Below are 8305 nucleotides of genomic sequence, written 5' to 3' on the forward strand. Positions count from 1 at the left end.
CTGATGTAGGTAGATGGTAGGCCTGTCATCGAGCTGATATAGGCCTAACTGATGTAGGTAGATGGTAGGCCTATCATCGAGGTAATATAGGCCTAACTGATGTAGGTAGATGGTAGGCCTGTCATCAAGCTGATATAGGCCTAACTGATGTAGGTAGATGGTAGGCCTGTCATCAAGCTGATATAGGCCTAACTGATGTAGGTAGAGGGTAGGCCTGTCATCAAGCTGATATAGGCCTAACTGATGTAGGTAGATGGTAGGCCTGTCATCAAGCTGATATAGGCCTAACTGATGTAGGTAGATGGTAGGCCTGTCATCAAGCTGATATAGGCCTAACTGATGTAGGTAGATGGTAGGCCTGTCATCAAGCTGATATAGGCCTAACTGATGTAGGTAGAGGGTAGGCCTGTCATCAAGCTGATATAGGCCTAACTGATGTAGGTAGATGGTAGGCCTGTCATCAAGCTGATATAGGCCTAACTGATGTAGGTAGATGGTAGGCCTGTCATTGAGGTAATATAGGCCTAACTGATGTAGGTAGATGGTAGGCCTGTCATCGAGGTGATATAGGCCTAACTGATGTAGGTAGATGGTAGGCCTGTCATCAAGCTGATATAGGCCTAACTGATGTAGGTAGATGGTAGGCCTGTCATCGAGGTGATATAGGCCTAACTGATGTAGGTAGATGGTAGGCCTGTCATCAAGCTGATATAAGGCCTAACTGATGTAGGTAGATGGTAGGCCTGTCATTCATCAGTTACCACATTGCCTTTGCTACAATTCTTAGAAAAAAAGTAAACAGCAACAACACAAATCCTCTTTATATTGCTTTTTAAGAACTGTCTAGGCAATAACCCCAACAGCCTGGAGACATCATCTGTGTACACACTTTTAGTTCCCCTTAATGCTGCCTTTATTAGACAGCAGGATGTTTTTGGCTGACATACAGTACAGTGTCTTAATGGTGAGAATCTCCCCAATGTCATGTATTTTGTATTATATTGTAGTTTAGAAAGAATGAGCCCCTCTGATGGAGCTTGTTGATACTAAAGCACTCACTATCACGTACTTCAAGTTCCAGTATGTTGCACGTTTCCCTTTTCCCATAATATTCATTGCCAAAAAGGATTTAAAACAATGTATAAAAATAGCCACAGAAACGTCCAGATTTAGAAAGCATCTATCAGATCCTCATAAAAGCTAAGCAATGAGGTTGAAGGGCATGCATTCAAAGTAGGCTATCTTTGTTGATTTGTGTTTGCATAAGACTATTAAAAGAAGAAACTTCAATGAACGATACAACTGGGAATTTTTGATATGCCAATACAGAGAACATGCAGTGGGATATCTGTGAGGGTTCTATGAGGATGTTAAGAAGCCAGAGATAGGAAACAAAATACATTGTGTTATTAAGTCACCTCATCAACCCATATCTGATCACTCTGTGGGTGCAAATCGTGCAAAAATGGGTTTTGCTGAACAATCTGTTGTCAGAGCAGGCAAACATCTTTACAGCAAGTTGGCAAAAGCAGTACACCATTATCTTGGCTAATTCCTCATTTCAACATTATTCAGGTACTAAACAGAATACAGAGTAACTGCTACAGTAGTGGTAGTCTCCAAAAGCTAATTGTATGGCTCAAAAATATATTTGTATATACTGTAGTGATTGTGACCTCATTGATATACTCCAGAGAAGTCCCAAAGAAAGACATTCCAAAGTAATACTGCTTCAAGTCATGCATTTCACTGACTGCTTTGTTGACTATAAACATTACAAAATGTGATTTTGTAATGAGAAAACATTTTTGATAGTTCTGTAAATATTTAACCACAGTCCAGATTAGAAATAGGTTTCATAAGAATATTCAGTCCACTGGGAAACTAAATCCTTATAAAAGTAAAAGTCCTAGTGTGAACATATCTTCACAATATAAATGATGCTCCCAGTTTGACAGTATGTGGTACAGTGTTAGCCATGGATGCACTCAGGAGCCTGTGCTTCTGGCTTTATCACACAATGAATGCTGTTTAAAAAGTTGGCTAGGTTTGTGTCTATTTATTCAAAGACGGACATTAAAATGAATTCCTTTACTACATGATCTGAACCGGCCATAAAATAATTTCATACAAATATATTTTACAACTTACCGAGCTAGTCTAATGACACACATGCAGTAAAACCTCCTGTTAGTCACAACTGCTGCTACCAGACTCTTATTATGATTGCTAAATACTGCACATTTAAACACTTGCCCCCCATCCCCCCTTCCCCAAAACACGTGTAAATATTGGACTATAAATTGTGCCTTCCTGTATTATATTTATACAACAACAAAAATATATATTCTACTGAGACATTTACTTTATGTTCGTATTCTTATATTTTATTATTTATTATTGTTGTTGCATTGTCAAGAAGGAACCTGCAAGTAAGCATTTGGTTGGACGATGGTTGTCACATGGAATGTGGGGTTGGTTGTTACTATCAACTCCATTATAACCATATAGTTCCGGGACATTGCCACTTCCACTATACAATAAATCCCAAGCTCCTTTGTGATGTTGCTATAGAGACCTCCCTTCCCAGTAAACACAAACATATTTGGCCGACATATCAAAACGTATTAGGAATATGTACTGTGGAGAGCGTTTGTACATTGGGAAGACGTCGCCGAGACATCAGAATAGAATGTTGACGACATATAAAAGATGTTGAACTGTAGAATTTAGAATGTAGGTATATCTTTAATACATCTGCGAGACGTCTTGCCAATTAGCAAACGATGTCTAAACTGCATCTTCCTGATGTATCCTGTATACAGTGCCTTCAGAAAGTATTCAGACCCCTTGACTTTTTCCACATTTTGTTACGTAACAGCATTATTCTAAAAATGTTTTTTTTTTTTTTCTCGGCAATCTACACACCATACCCCATAATGACAAAGCGAAAACAGGTTTTTAGAAAGTTTTGCAATTTTTTTTAAAATAAAAACAGAAATACTTTATTTATATAAGTATTCAGACCCTTTGCTATGAGACTCGAAATTGAGCTCAGGTGCATCCTGTTTCCATTGATCATCCTTGAGATGTTTCTACAACTTGATTGGAGTCCACCTGTGGTAAATTAAATTGATTGGACATGATTTGGAAAGGCACACACCTGTCTATATAAGGTCCCACAGTTAACAGTGCATGTCAGAGCAAAAACCAAGCCATGAGGTCGAAGGAATTGTGTCAAGGCACAGATCTGGAGAAGGGTACCAAAACATTTATGCAACATTGAAGGTCCCCAAGAACACAGTGGCCTCCCTCATTCTTAAATGGCAAAAGTTTGGAACCACCAAGACTCTTCCTAGAGCTGGCCGCCCGGCAAAACTGAGCAATCGGGGGAGAAGGGTCTTGGTCAGGGAGGTGACCAAGAACATTTTTAAATGTTTACATTTTAGTCATTTAGCAAACACTCTTATCCAGAGCAACTTACAGTTAGTGAGTGCATACATTTTTTTGTTTGTTTTACTGATGGTTACTCTGACAGAGCTATAGAGTTCCTCTGTGGAGATGGGAGAACCTTCCAGAAGGACAACCATCTCTGCAGCACTCCACAAATCAGGCCACTTATAGAGTGGCCAGACGGTAGCCACTCCTCAGTAAAAGGCACATGACAGCCTGCTTAGAGACTCTCAGACCATGAGAAACAAGATTCTCTGGTCTGATGAAGCCAAGATTGAAATCTTTGGCCTGAATGCAAAGTGTCATGTCTGGAGGAAACCTGGCACCATCCCTACGGTGAAGCATGGTGGTGGCAGCATGATGCTGTGGGGATGTTTTTCAGCAGCAGGGAATGGGAGACTAGTCAGGATCGAGGCAAAGATGAATGAAGCAAAGTACAGAGAGATCCTTGATGAAAACCTGCTCCAGAGCGCTCAGGACCTCAGACTGGGGAGAAGGTACGACCCTAAGCACACAGCCAAGACAATGCAGGAGTGGCTTAGGGACAAGTCTCTGAATGTCCTTGAGTGGCCCAGCCAGAGCCCGGACTTGAACCCAATCGAACATCTCTGGAGAGACCTGAAAATAGCTGTGCAGCAACACTCCCCATCCAACCTGACTAAGCCTGAGAGGATCTGCAGAGAAGAATGGGAGGAACTCCCCAAATACAGGTGTGCCAAGCTTGCAGCGTCATACCAAAGAAGACTTGAGGCTGTAATCGCTGCCAAAGGTGCTTCAACAAAGTACTGAGTAAAGGGTCTGAATACTTAGGTAAATGTGATATTTACGTTTTTTAATAAATTAGCAAACATTTCTAAAAACCTGTTTTTGTTTTGTCATTATGGGGTATTGTGTGTAGATTGATGAGGGGAAAAAAACGATTTAATCAATGTTAGAATAAGGCTGTAACGTAACAAAATGTGGAAAAGTCAAGGGGTCTGAATACTTTCCGAATGCACTGTATGTCCGTTGTGCAGAGGTGTCTGTGCTATCTGGGTTTGTTGAATTTCTCTCACACACATATGTTTTCTGTCACACACCCACACATGTACACAAACACACACATACACACCAATTTACTCAAAATGTAATAGGTTATTCTCAAGGCATAAAATGCTGAATTTTATTAGGAAGATGGTTCGATCAAAGAAAGGCTATTTCTAAGACTGTGTGCTATACTGCCTCACTTCCTGTTACAACAGGAAGACGCTACCAAGCTACCAGAAAACACTGTGACAACCAACCCCATACTGTGTGACATCTAACCCCACGATGGGGCTGGTTGTCATAAGTGGACAGTGTTTGATGGCTTAGAACTCCATGTTGGAATAAGATATGAGAATAAAAATGGTCCCTATTTCAACCCAAGACCTTGGTCTTTCCATTAACGTTACAAAGAGTATTGTAAGATATACTGGTGCTGAGAAATACACACCAGAGTAAAAAGTCTGCCAACCAACCCCTACAGTATCACTGCTGTCATAAGGTGATGGGTGCTCAAAGTTTTGTAGCTATCACAATAAAATAAATAAAATACTTTTTTGCATAACTCTTAATTTTTAATACAATTAGGCCTATGACAGTGAACCAACACAAAAGTCCACCATGCAAACCAAACAATGGAATCTAACAGTTTGACAGATCTACCACTGATTTTTGTAACCCTAAATCAAACCAAATCAAATCAAAGTTTATTTTATCGCTTACACAGATTTGCAGATGTTATCGCAGGTACAGCGGAATGCTTATGTTTCTAGCTCCAACAGTCAGTAATATCTAGCAATACAATAACAATACACACATAATACAAAAAGTAAATTTTAATGCCAGTTACTAACCAGGGCACAGATAAAAAAAATCATTCAATCATAAGACATTTTTGACGAATTGCACTTTTTAGAAGCTTCTTAAGTTTTTGCGTAAGAAGTGTTTTGTGAATCTGGGCCCAGGGCAATTCCTCAATAATATTTTAAGATTGAATGATTTTCTTATGAACTTCTAGCTAGCAATGGCAATCATGTTAGCATATTTCGTACTGAGATTACTGTTCTAAAACATGTTCTTGGGTTTAAAATAATCAATACTGACACTTTCAGATCACGTTTGTAAGTGAATTAAACATGCTCAATTGCTTTCATGAGCTTATTCGCTCACTGCCCAGAGTTTAAAACAAGGGTTTAGCTATCTTGGAATTAAGAACAAATCCAATAACTTTATTTTCAAGAATCACATTTCTTCTTAACTTTTTGCTTAAGGAGAAACATAAGAAAATTTAAAATAACCTTTTTGAGGAATAGCAACTTATTAAGAAGGTTTTGTGAATCTGGGCACAGGTTTCCATTCACCCGTTTCATGCGAGTAAAGTACATGTCGGATAAAAAACTGTAATGACAGGCATGATGGAAACACAACATTTGTCGGTAAACTTTCCAAATTTCGACAAAACCAAATACGTTCGACAAGGTGGGATCTTTTTGTGTCAGTAAAATAAATTATGCGAGAAATGTCGGCGGAAACAAATATTGATATAATAACAATCATATCGAAGTAAGGGTCACGCGATGACATGTTGTGTGGTCCTCCCATTACGACTCTGTCGTGAAAGCGAACAGTTTATTAGGCTACAGATGAAATAAATTATGATGAACTTCACATGGTGGTGAAAGTGCACAGTGATGCGCTTGATGCTCCTTTCCAATAAATACTGAGGGTCATATTCTGGTGACATGATCATCGAAGCTTGGCTGCCGTTTGACGAATACAAATAATCTTGCTCTTTTGTCCATAATAATCTCATAATGTAGGCTATAACCGCACTGTATCTCCGAGCTGTTGGCTAGAGCGCAAGTGCCAATACCAGAGTGGGTATATTCGCTATATAACGTAAACATTTTAGAAAATGCGATGGAAACCCATTTAACTTGTAGTTTTTATTTAATCACAAAAGGTATTGTTATGTGCACTACGTCATCACGCACGGTATTTTATCAGCAACAAGTCCATTTGATGGAAACATCTCTGGTGGGAAAATGCAGATTTTAGAATATTCACATGAAAATCTGTCGCCAATTGGATGGAAACCTAGCTACTGTAATGAATTCCTCTAAAATGTAGGCTATACCACAGGTATCCAAGAAAGAATACCATAGATAGTGTCAAAGAATACCATAGATAGTGTCAAAGAATACCATAGATAGTATCAAAGAATACCAAAGATAGTTTCAAAGAATAACATAGATAGTATCAAATAATAACATAGATAGTATCAAAGAATAACATAGATAGTATCAAATAATAACATAGATAGTATCAAAGAATAACATAGATAGTATCAAAGAATAACATAGATAGTATCAAAGAATAACATAGATAGTATCAAAGAATAACATAGATAGGTACTACTGTATGTTTTCTGTTTTACTTCCAGAGTCAGTGTTAGTGGTTGAAAGGTGTTTATTTGTATGAGTATGGCCAAGCTGTTTGATTCTTGAATGCATGACCAGATATCAGTAGGAGAGAGTGTAGGAAGGCTGCCAAGCATCAGTAAGTCAATCACTTCTGCTTAGTTTAACTGAACTGTTTTATTGGTCCTCAAGCTCTTTGATGTCCTGCAGCAGATGGTCTTGCATCAAGAGTAAAACTCAACATTAGGATACATCCATTCATTAAATCTTGGCGAAACTTTTCAACTCTGGAAAAACGTTTAATTAATGGAGATCAAAAGAGCAGGGTTGGGGTAAATTCCATTCCAATTCCAATTCTCTTCAATGCTTTTCAATGAGGAACATTTTTAATTTGAATTGGAGTTCGGTTCACTTTTTGAGTTGACTGGAATTGAAATGGAATTGACCCCAACGCTGCAAAAGAGCTTTCTCTAGCCATGGTAACTAATAAATATATCCTATATCCTATCCTACAACGTGTGAAATGGATGGCTAGATTTCAGCTATCAGGCATCCAGGCCCATGTGATGTAGTAGCCAACTATCAGATTGACTGAATCTCATTACAAATTAATTGAACTTGGCCTGGACATTCTCATACATGAGATCCTACTGAGTCCCATTGAGTACCGCTATAGGACCAGTGTTGGGGAGTAATGAGTTACATGTGGTTCAACTAGTAATTTAATGACATTTTGCTGTAGCTTGGTGGCAGTTGAACTAAATTCAAATCTTGGTAGTGTTTTCAGTAGTTAATTACTTTTTTGCCATGTAGCGGTGTAGCTAACTACTGGAACAACACATTACTTATTTTGCAAAAATAAAATATGGGTGAAGTAGGCAAGAATTTCCTTTAGTTTTCAGCATCAGACTGGCCTAATTCTCATTTGAAACATAGTTTTTGTGTTTAATAGGCCAAACTACACATTCTCTTAACATCTGACTCCAGAGAGATCTGTTCTTATCATTTGTATTCTATGACATTTCAGATTATATATGATAATTTATCATGAAATAGTTTGGATGTAGTGAACTACTTTTTCAGAGTAACTTTAGTTAAGTAAACTATATGTTTTTTAAGGGTAGCTTTAGTGTAGCTTAACTTCTTCCAGTGTGAAGTAATTGGTAGCTTGGTAAACTATATTTTCAGAGTAGCTTCATCAACACTGTATAGGACACACATGTAGGCTACACATGCAGAACTGATCATTTTCAAAATGGTCGACCTATACTTATATAATCTAAGGTGTGTCAACTGTCTCTCTCTGGTTTGGGGGTTCGGATGCAACACTAAAAGGTATAATATATTTTTGCTGAACTTGTGCTCTTATTTAAAGTTAAAGAAACGTCATGTATCTGAGTGAAGTGTTT

Source organism: Coregonus clupeaformis, chromosome 2, assembly GCF_020615455.1.
Source record: "Coregonus clupeaformis isolate EN_2021a chromosome 2, ASM2061545v1, whole genome shotgun sequence".
NCBI classification, from domain to species: Eukaryota; Metazoa; Chordata; class Actinopteri; order Salmoniformes; family Salmonidae; genus Coregonus; species Coregonus clupeaformis.